Genomic DNA, 11,157 nt, shown 5'->3' with positions numbered 1-11,157 from the left:
AACAAGCATATTTAAAGTTTTTCATTAAAATCTTAGGGAAACAAGTCATAAATATAAATTTAAAACTTTCATTCACTCTCTCACCTACTCCTTTTCTATTCACTATTCACCAAATGGATCAATCTAGAAATGTTGGTGTCGTCTGTAACTGCCCTGGTTCCTGAGCTCCTGTTCCAGCCATCCTACCAGCTGGTCTTCACTTGTCCATCACAGGCTACTGCCCTGCTCTCAGCAGGCCTCCCTCCCAAATCATCTGGAACCCCATTGTCTGGGCTCAAACCCCTCTCCCATCAGTCCATTCTCTCATTCACTCCCTTGAAATCTTTCTACAGATCTCTACAGCCTGCAAAATACCCATCTTCCCTGAAATAAGAATATTGCCTTCCCTGAAATAAGAACAATACCTTAACTGGAGGTAAGGCCATGGCTGAGATCAGACTGCCGTCCAGGGATACCTGAGGCATTTGACTTCAAAGCCAGAGTACTGATCCCTGGACTACCTTGCCCCTGGCTTCATCTTCTTGCTGAGAAAGCAAAGAGGCCAGGCCTGGGAATAAGCACAGCACCCCCAGGGGGACCTTGACCTGTCTGCCTGGAGAAAGACTTCATTTATTGATCAGCAAAGTAGTTTTTAAGCCTATAAAAGAAACTCTTAACTATCACAACCAAGACTTCCGAAACTCACAGAAAATCTCATCTCATCAGTTCCCGAAGTGGTTTATGACAATGTTGGCAAAAATTCGGAGAAGCAGACAGGCTCACGTGATGTTAGCATGAGTGAATATTGGTATAGTCCCTGTGGGGGGTACTTTGGCAACATGAATACACCCTTCAGCCCAGGCAATGTCACTTCAGAACTGTGTCTCTCAACATACTTGCACATATGCAAAATGATGTACAGAGACAGTAATTTTTCCCTGTCATTCATTGAAGCATTTTTTAAATTGAAAAACTGTTGAAAAAAGCCACCAATGTCTACCAATAAGTGATTAGATAAATAAATGATGGCAGGTCATCATAAAGGAATCCTCTGCAGCTAACATGAAGAATGGGGAAGATCCCTCTGCATAAGTATCTCTAAGATATATTGTGACATGAAAAAAGCAGGGTGTATCTAGGTGTATCTAGTACTAAAGCCTTATGCTACAGTGTGAGAAAATAAGAGATCAAGTGTCCAAGAACTAAAATGTCCAAAAGGACACACTAAGATAATGCAATGACATTAATGAGAAAAAGCGGCCATCACTTCCCAAGTTCGGAAAACACAGGAAGGACACTGGAGTCATCAGAATCTGGAAATCTGGGACACCTCGATGGAGCGGGGCCTTGGGTGTCTGGGAAGAGCACTGCCTGGCTGGCGAATGGGAGCGCAGACAGGAAGCCTGGTTCTGGGGGGGCAGGTAGCAGTGTGGGGTGGGAACCATCTGTGAGACCAGCCTTCCCTCTTCCCGCCGCCAAGCCTTCCTCCAGCATCCTCTGTTGGCTGAATCTCACACAGAACCAGCTGACAAAGGGAAACGTAGTTTCCGGGTCCCACAGTAGAGTGTGGGCAGATGAGCTAGAAGCTGAGAGGCCAGGACACTAGGTTCAGTGAGGGTGGAGTTTGGGGTAGGGTGATACTGAGGCTGTTGGAACTGGGACATTTGATGACGGACTCCCCATCACTGTTCTAGAGCTGCCCCTTCCCTGCTCAGTGCTGGCTACAGAGTCATGCCAGTGGAGTACGTACTGTCTGTGGCAGAGCCTCAGTGGGTATTTTCACATACATTATTTTTATTTATCCTTCGTATGTCACTAGCGGTGAATAATATTATCAGCGCTCTACAAATGAGAAAGCTGAGAGAGAAAGAGGAATACGTCTAAGTAAAGGGTCTCCTTCCTGCTCCCCCGCCCTGGGTTCCTCCCGTCATGATGTCAGACTAAGGAGGTAAGGAGGGTTAGCTGAACCAAACACAACCGTGGTGTCAGCCTCTTGGCTGACAGCACCCGGGGGATCTGGCCTGGGGTGCAGGAGGTGGGGCCACATTGTATAGTCATGGGGGAAATGAGTCAGGGGCTGCTCCTCAGTGCCAAGCATCTGGCTTGGGGGAGCCAGGGCTGCCTGCTCAGTGTCTGTCTGTCTGCCCTCTCCTGGTTCCTCTCAACTCCATCCATCACCAGGTGTCAGTCCTGAAAGGCTGAGCAGCCAAAATCACTTTGCAGCCGGAAAGACAACAGCCTGCAAGTTCTCCTTGAGTCCATGGCCATGGCCAAGAGCAAATAAGAAGACAGCCGTGCGGTGTGACTGCAGAGCCACGGCTAGCGGGAGTGCTTTCCCGTGTCCTCCCCAAATGACGAAACGTGTCTATCAGTTCAGATCTGAGGATCCCCCCGACCACCCCACACACTTCTACCTGCCACTAGGTAATTGAAGGAGGGCTAATTTAACTGTCTGTCCTTTAAATATGTGTGTGGTGTGTGTGTGGTGTGTACACACAGATATATATGATTGATATGTAATATTCGTTTCAGGTATAAAACATAAAGATTTGATATTTATTGATTTCTGAAATCATCACAGTAAGCCTAATTAATGTCCATCACCACACCTCATTATAAAAAATTTTTTCTTATGATGAGAACTTTCAAGAGCTCCTTTCTTAGCAACTTTCAAATACACAATAAGGTAATATTAAATATAATGTTCCCATGTCGAACATTGCTTCCCTGGGACTTATTTTACAGCTGGGAGTTTGTACTTTTTAACAAGTATTTGTCCTCACACCTTGAGACCATACACCACAGAGAAAATTCTTAAAAATAAAAAATAAACTTATTTACACAATAGCAACGATGCCCAATGAATAGGCAAGCAGCTCTTAACTGTTTTACAGAGTAGAAAGAAATCTTCACGAAACCGATAAAACAATATTAAATTAACCATGACATAAACTCTGCCTTTCTAGTAGTTCTAGAAACAGGAACAACAGGGCATCCCTTTTAAGAAAGCTCCGCATAAAGAAAACGCAGACTTACAGAATCACCACGCCAACAGCGATGGCCTCTGTGGAATGACCATCAAGGGCTCTTCACTCGCTTCACCAATAGTCACACGGCGGTTCCTGGAAACCAGCCTGTCACCGCTCAGTCTGATGTCCACAGTCAGCATGGGCCTGCGCATCTATCCCTTGGCCACGGACAGTGAACTTGAGTGACTCCACTACTGACCCTGCAGGACCAAGGCAGAGTCAGGGGTTCACTTTCACTTGCATTGTTACTTTGGTCGAGAACTAACACCATCTGGACTTACAGAAGACTGGGACCATCTTGTCTTTAGTGCATTGCACCCGCATGCTTTCCTTTTCTACTGATATTTTGATATGAAAATGTCTGCATCCAAATGTTGCCACAGACTTTCCTGACGTTTATCCAATCCCACAGGCCTCTATACTGGGCAAAAACCTAACAAAATTTGTCTTGGTAGATTTCTAAGGCTTCCAGTTTCCAACCAGGCTCAAAATAGCATTGGGAAAAATCCTTTTTTTGTGTGTGTGATATGATGGTTTTGTTTCCAGTCCTAAGTCACCTGTTAATAGGGTTAAGGTCTGAAAAAGCCACAGTAAAAATGTTAACTAAACAGATTAGACTTTCAGAAATTGGAGCAGAGTTTGAATTGCATTAAAGATTTCCGTTGTCCTTTATTTTACTTGAAATGATTCCCCTTCCCCTGACTAACAGTGGCTTTGCTCAATGAATGTAGGTGCTTGATGCTGTGTTTGTGGAAGGGGGCGGAGCATGAGGCCCAGTAGAAAGTCCAGCTTCTCCTACTCTGTAAGATGGCCGAGTATACACAGGTTTCCCTCAACTAGCTGAAAGCAGGATATATCTGTTTGGTATGATTTGGTGGGTTATTTTGGGGGCCCGGGAAAGTTCAACAATATTTCCATATAAATTAATGGTGACAGCATTCCAAGACCCAAAAGAGGAACCTGCTAAATCATCCTAAAGATGAACATTCTACTTATAGTGGGGAAAACTGTAGTGACTGCCGTCTACTTGTGACAGAAAGAAATGCCCATTTTGAATGGCTTTAAAGTCATCTTTCTACAGTAACAATTTTCCCACTTGTTTTTCTTTCCCTCTTTCTCTGTATATATATATGTATGTGTGTGTGTGTGTGCGCGTGCGCATGTAGGGGTGCGTGTGTGTGTGTGTGCATGTGTATAAAATAAAATGTAAATTTCCTGAGAGGTACTGCAGGAGGAGTCCTATTGTTAATCTGTGAGGGGAAATCTGATCATGTAGAAGTCAGGTGATTTTGCTCCTAACAGCTGGATGGGCCCTGTCCAAGTCTGACAAGGCCTTTAGACCACCCCAAAGTAACTATAAGGCCGGCTCATCCTGAATATGAATGTAAAGTAAATGTTAGCTTTCCCATGGATTGAGCTAAGCACAGTAAGCAGAAAGTGAGTCCAGAGAAAGCAAAGGCAGTTGAAGAACTGTGCTCTGATGCATTATCAGACAAAGACATCAGACTCAGCTCCCACATGAACAGCAATGCATTCTGCTCCCCTCAGGCTGAGTCTGCCAGCACTGAATGTTAGAGGGCCCAGCGGTTCTCTTACCTAGCTCCCAATGGCAGAGAAGACACATTTCTCTGCAAATAGTCAGGGTTCCACAGTTAGGGGAGGACTCACCCTGGTCTATTTTTTTTTTTTAAGATTTATTTATGCATACAAGAACTGGGTACAGGCCAGAGGTAAGAGGACTCACCAGAGACAGAGTGGGGAACAGAACAGGCAGAACAACTGAAATACACTGCTGAAGGGAACCGCAGGGGAGACAGGAGAGGTCTGCTGCGCCATGGCCGGGGATTGAACTCGTGCCGCAGTGGCTGCGGATAGTTTCATAGTGCTGTGTCTTAACCCCTTGCATCAGGGTGGTGCCCCTGATCTATCTATTATCTCATATACATAACCTGCCTCAGCCACCTGATTTTTCTACTTCGCTTGAATATGTTCTTCACTCCTTCTGTGTAGAGACCAATCCCCTCCTTGTTCCTGCCTCAAATAGATAGGACTCATTGAAAATACTGGCCCAGTAAGAGCCCAAATAGTAACAGTATTGATTCAAGTCAATATTTGATTGACTGATTGACTGATTGATATAGATATACTGGTATCAACAGATTGTGGAGACAAACTAGAAGAGTGAAGGACGCCTGAACCACAGTGAGAAGACCAGCGAGTGCTCCTTTTTAGAAAGCATGGACGTCGTAACAACTAGAACTAGTTTGTGAAGGTGCCAAACCCCTCAAGAAAGGTGAATAGAGCTTCTGGGACTGCAAAGCCTTCAGGAGTACAATGAGTGAAAACCAACCTGGGTGGAAGTGTGGGTGCTAGGAAGCACGTGCTTTGTTAAGTGGGGGTGTGGCTACTATACCTCAGGCTGCTGATGACCACAGGAAACGTCACCTATGTAGTCAAGGAGAAGCCAGAGTTCTGAGAATCTATGAGGATGCTCCCAATTTTTAAAATATTTTAAACTAAATGTGGAAAACATCTAAATACCAAGCAAACCAATCAAACACAGTTTGCAACGTCAGCTCTCTGGGATGGACATGCGGCGGGTGAGAGGAGAGATGCAAGATGTCACACGGGGCTGTAAGCACAGAGCAGGAGGTGATTCTCTAAAATTCTTAGGGGTCTTTCCAACTTTGACTCTCGTCTAGGCCTGACCGTCCCAACACAGGGTCAAGCATGTGGAGGGTCACTGATACTGGCCCCCCAGCTTAGAAAGAGTCTCACCCCTGCCCCCTGAGCACACACGTGCCCCACTATGGCTTCATTTAATCCAGTCATTTCTCCTGGGTCTCCAGAGATCCATGATAGGAAGACATGACAACAAATTTAAAATTAAGCCAAATGCTTTTAATATTCATCAGATGCCAGATGTATGTCTTGGTCTTCCATAGCAGAAACTAGAAAATGATAACTATAGGCTTTCAGTAACAGGAATCGTGCACAGGAATGATTTTCCTCTGCAATGCGGGGCTGACACAGGACATCCCAGGGGATGGAATCTTGGCTTGGTCCTAGGGCGGGCCTCATGGAATGCTCAAGCAGGTGCCACTTACGAAGCAGCAAATCCTGAACTTTTTATAGACACCCAGAAGCAAAGTAAACCCAAGAACGACAACGGAAGTAGTTAGTTTTCTAAGATGAGGTGTTTACGGAATAGAAGAACCAAGACAGAAGACCACAAGACAGAGTGAGAGCTGGGTCCTCTTCTCTGTGAATAATGACTAGAAAATGCCATCTCCATGTAGCACATGCCAGTCCTGTCATTCAAAATCCCCTTGGCTCAGGCCTGGCAGAGAAGGGGCTTCTCCCCTCGCCCACTGTGGTCCTGTGTGCTGCTTCTGGTGCGGGCAGCGAGGCAGACTGTGGTTCAGGTAACTGTCACAAGCAGCTGCCTGGAGACTGTCAAACTATTTGCCTGGGACATTTGTTCTGGCTGTTCTGAGGATTCTCCACCCCAGCCATGCAGAAATACTTTTTGTTTAGGCAGCATAGTTCATGTACTGAGAGATGCCACATTTCTTCATTTCCCTGGAGGTGTGTCTTTCTTTCAATATTTATTTTTCAAGTGACTTGAAATTCTTGGGTGTAAAATGGCATATGATCCTTTCATTCTTTTGTTGAATAAATACACTGGAACCTGAGAATAGAGTCGAGCTGACTAAGCTGGTGCAATGCCTGCCCTCATGGGATTTATATTCAAGTGGATGACCATTCCTATCCTTTTCTTTGTCTCAGGAGATGACATGGAAAGCTTGTTTGGAACTGAGATCTTCAGTGAAATATTTCTCGTCAGTGATTCTGTTCTAAGACCAAACAAAACCACGTCTTCCCATTCCACAGTGGTAGCATCTAGATCTCCACAGGGTCCCAAAAGGAAGTCGGATTCAAAGAGACGAGCTCGTGGGCATGCCAAGTGACCAGCTGTCACACGAGTTTCCACATGGAAAGTGAGGAACTAGTCTAGTGAGAATCTGGCAAAGTCAGGTAAATTATCTTCTGAACGGATTCGAGTATTTGTAGCAAGCACAAATTCTCATGACTTCGTCATGGTGATCAGCTTCGTGGAATACTGCCAAGTGACATATCTTTCCTACTCCCAGCCCCTTTCTAAGCACTCCTGGGAATATCTGAAATTTGAGATAAGCCCTCTTAACCCAAAGTTTTATTAGAACATTTAATTACCACAAATGCCAAACGACACGTTGATCACTATTAAGTAGGTAGGCTCCACGGAAATCTGAGAAGCACTGAGAGGCTATGAAATCCTCAGCAACCAAGGAGCTTTGCTTCTCTCCCTGAGCAGGCTGGAGAGCCTCGGGATGTACTTGGCCATTTTAACCTCCCAGGTACTCAAGACACGAGTGCAGTGGTGGGGCCTGACAGTGGGGTGAGTCCCCCTCCTGTGGTGCCAGTCCCACCCAGCTGCAGCCTCCAGGAGTTTGACCTCCATCAAGCTGTCTTCCGGAGTCAGAGCCACAAAGGACTCCTCACTTGTCTAAACTTCGACCCACTCTCCGGCCTGCAGAGTATGGAGAACTAGCTTTTGTTCTTTTTAACACAATCCTCACAAGAGCCTTTTAGCTCTTGAAGGACGAGAGTCATGTTCTTATACACCCTTGCATTCTCGGCCCTAACATAGTCCAGGCACACAGTAGGGACTCAGCTACTTACAGAATAAAGAAATGGAGTCACCTTGTTTCCCGCATTCTCCTTTTTTTTGTTCTAAAAAACTCTCTCTGGAGACAATCTCCCTCTCCTATTGTGTCCTCTGAGGGCTTCCTTGTTCCTCCGGTTCTCCACCTTTTTTAAGATGGTTCCAAACTTGTTAAATAAAAATATTCTAGCTCCCCAACCTATGAGAAGCAGAGCAACTGGAGATTTAGAGTACAGTAACAGTAACAGCAATTACAGGTTGCTGAGTAATTCCAGTTTCCTCCATGATTAGAAGGAAACATTAACACATTTACAAACACTGGGAGAGGAGACTAGGGAAAGTGAATGTGTTCTGGAAAGGGGCACTGAAGGAAGCAGAGAGGACAGAAGTGAGTGCTCACAGTGAGTGCATTTGTTAACTATTGGCACAAAGTGGAAACCAGAGCAACTACAACAACAAATACTGCTCTTGGCCCGTAATTCTTGGGATCTGTGGGCGGTTTTGCTGATCTGGGCCGCACATGGCTGACAGAGGCTGGATCCGTGTGTGGATCTGCCGTCTGCGGGGAATCACTGCTCTGGGTGGCTGCAGGCCCCACAGGGCCCTGGCCGGCGTGCTCCTGACCCTCCAGCACACCGCCTCCACTGGCTCACAGGGGCAGCCGCAGTCTGAGAGCTAGAGTAGCAGCGACTGCGACGGAGGAGCAGCAGCACACAAAGGCCATAGGGCATAGGCCCAAACCTGTATGGGCCTTTCACTTCCACTCATTCCTTTGGCCAAAGCAAGCTTCCAGGGCAGTACTAACACAAGTGGGGAGAAACACTCCCTCTCTAGAGGGCAGAGCTGCAAAGTCACATTACAAAGAGTGTGGCTTCAGAGAGAGCTGAGGGACAGGGGTCATTCTAATATCAAACCACCCCCATGACGTCCACCCTGACCTCCACTATGAGCAGCAAGGCACAAATGCAATCGCCTGAGTTCGCGTCCTCTGGAAGCTGATCCTGACACATGGATCCACGTGCAAGGGAGTTTTTTGAGCACCTGTTGTTGTGAGCAACTCGGAGCTGGCCTAGAACATGTGCCACTGCAGAGCAAGGGGCTGTCAGTGGTCAGCTGACAAGTGCCTGGGGGAAGTGGAGGGCCCAGGCACGTCTCCTGGGCGCCTGCTATGGGAGCAGAATGGGCTCCCAGGTCAGCCACAGAAGTCTTCAGCAAAGAATGGGCACTCAGCACTGGCCACTTGCACTGAACTGGTGAGGGTGAGAGGCTCTGGCAGGGCACTGACAGTGTCCACGTAACCCTGACAGCTGCTCACCAGCATCTGCCAAAGGTGACAGCACGGGCAAGTGGAAAGATTATGGGGAATCTGGTTTGCAGCTAAGAACAAATTCCCTAGCATGTCTGAACCTCATTTGTTCAATAGAAGGTATTTTCATTTTATGGAAATAACACTGAAATTAGGCATTTACAGTACCAGGTAAACAAATGAATGCTGGACATTAATGTCAGATTTTTTTTTTTGATTCATTCATTCATTACTTAATAATTTGAGTGAAAACAAAGGCATCGTTTGAAATGTTTGCTTGAGCCCTGTTCTTGACACTGTGATCATTCTTTGGAGCCTATGACAGCTGCCAGTAGCAGAGTATGCAGCTCCAAGGACAGAACAGAACTCAGAAGTTGATGAAATGGCAACATCCTTCCATAGCTTGAAGACACTGTAGGTAGTCCCACGTGGCAACTTTTGTCCTTAGTGAAACTGGACCGACACCAGGCAGAGGCTAAAGGCTTGCAACGGAAACCTGCTCTCTCCTGGTCAATAGAATCGAATCTGCCCCAGCCAGCAGCCGAGAGTGCCTGTCCAGTTAGGTTGTGCTTTGCTCCAAAGCCCTGGTTCCTCGATCTCTCTGAAAGATGTCCAGACCAATGCTTATATTCTTTCCTCCTTACTGACCACCTTTCGTGATTGCTACCAGTCGAATGAAATGGTTCAAACAGAACCCGTTTGTTTTTGGAGTCTGTGTTTCAGACTGTGTGGGTCTTTTCCTAAAGCAAAGGGCCACCCCGGGTAAGGGGTGGACCAGATGGATGCCAACGGCTCGTGCTATGGGAACAAGGAGCTGTATGTAAAACTGTTTATCCACTAACTTCTTCAGCCTGTTCTTCAGCCTTGAAGATGCTGACTTGGTTTCCACTGCAGGACGAGGGACAGGCTTTACCTCTGCATCAAAACTTGCCAAAGATTTACAGAGCCTGTTGCCCCAGGCAAGTCCTCTAGAAGTCCTCTGTGCTCTAAGAGAATGGCCTCCTCGTTGAAAGGGAAGGACCTCCGTGTGCTATCTGCGGCCCCTCCGGTGGTATCTCAGTCTTCTGTTGGGGCTAGCTACAGTGTGTTTGTTGCTTATATCTGAAAAGATCCGCTGATACTGTGTTGTTTCAACAGTGTTCCACGGTGGACTGGCTTCAAATCCACTAGAACTCAGTGAACTTTTTGTTCTGTTGAAATTCCTACCAGACTCCTCAAAGATACCACAAGCCATTTCCCTGTGGAAACAAGCCCATGGGAGCTGAGCATTGATGTGGCCCTTTTAAAAATTATAAATAATTCTCTCTGATATATCGCTTTCTGGGTTTGGAAGATGAACACAACAAAGAAAGGACCGAAAGAAGTCCGAGTTTCGAACACTAAGTCAGATAATGTGATCTAAATCACAGACTGGGTTCCCATAAGTTTCCTGCAAGTCTAAGGGAGAAAGCCCTGTGACAACAGGGTGCATGACAGGACAGCCGGTGCCACCAAAAGTTCTGCCAAAACAGTGGATTTCAACCTTGGCTGCACATCAGAATTATCTGAAAAAATGTTTAAATACCAATGCCTGGGTCCGCCCTAGGAATTCTGTTCCAGTTGTTCTGGAATGGGGCTTGGGGATCTGCTCTTTCAAAAGCATGCCAGAGCAGTTCGAAGACCATGGCTGAGACCTCTACATTCATGTGGATTCAGATCCCAAGTACAAGCCAGTTCTTCTGGTGATGCTGCTATGACCATGCGTCACGTCCTAGGGTAGATGCCCTCAGCCGACACAACAGGCGTAATCATACCTGAGACTACACATCAAAAGGCATGCTAGCTGCCACTGGGAGTGGCAAAGTCAACAGCACAGCCACCTCAGGAGCACCCTCCTTGGCCTAAGGGGCACTGCTCACGCGGTCCGCACAGCCACTCTGTACGCTGAAAGTCACCAGGATCCGCCTGGTTTGGATAAGCCCCTCAATACTGCCTGTGGCACATCATTTAACACAGGACTGCTTAGAAGGGACCCTGCCCTGTGGAATGCATGTGACGTCTCTTAGTAAACAGGTAATGTAGAAATCATACAAATGACGATAATTTAAATTGATCCAGAATGAATGAGAACAATTCTGAGGGGAACGCAGGGAACC

General features: G+C 46.5%; 1 long non-coding RNA gene across 1 annotated transcript in view; it reads right to left on the bottom strand.

Annotated features, from left to right (window-relative positions):
• Positions 1-3,194: 3,194 nt before the first annotated feature.
• LOC129145657 (uncharacterized) overlaps positions 3,195-11,157 on the bottom strand; it is a 31,895-nt gene continuing 23,932 nt past the window's right edge. Inside the window, exon 4 of the long non-coding RNA XR_008551556.1 lies at positions 3,195-3,208. This is a non-coding gene — a long non-coding RNA (uncharacterized LOC129145657). The remainder of the gene's footprint in view (positions 3,209-11,157) is intronic.

The sequence above is a fragment of the Talpa occidentalis genome, unplaced genomic scaffold (genome assembly GCF_014898055.3).
Source record: "Talpa occidentalis isolate TD23 unplaced genomic scaffold, MPIMG_talOcc4v2.1 talOcc4.13, whole genome shotgun sequence".
In the NCBI taxonomy this organism is placed as follows: Eukaryota; Metazoa; Chordata; class Mammalia; order Eulipotyphla; family Talpidae; genus Talpa; species Talpa occidentalis.
This window is presented reverse-complemented; position numbering and strand designations above follow the sequence as displayed.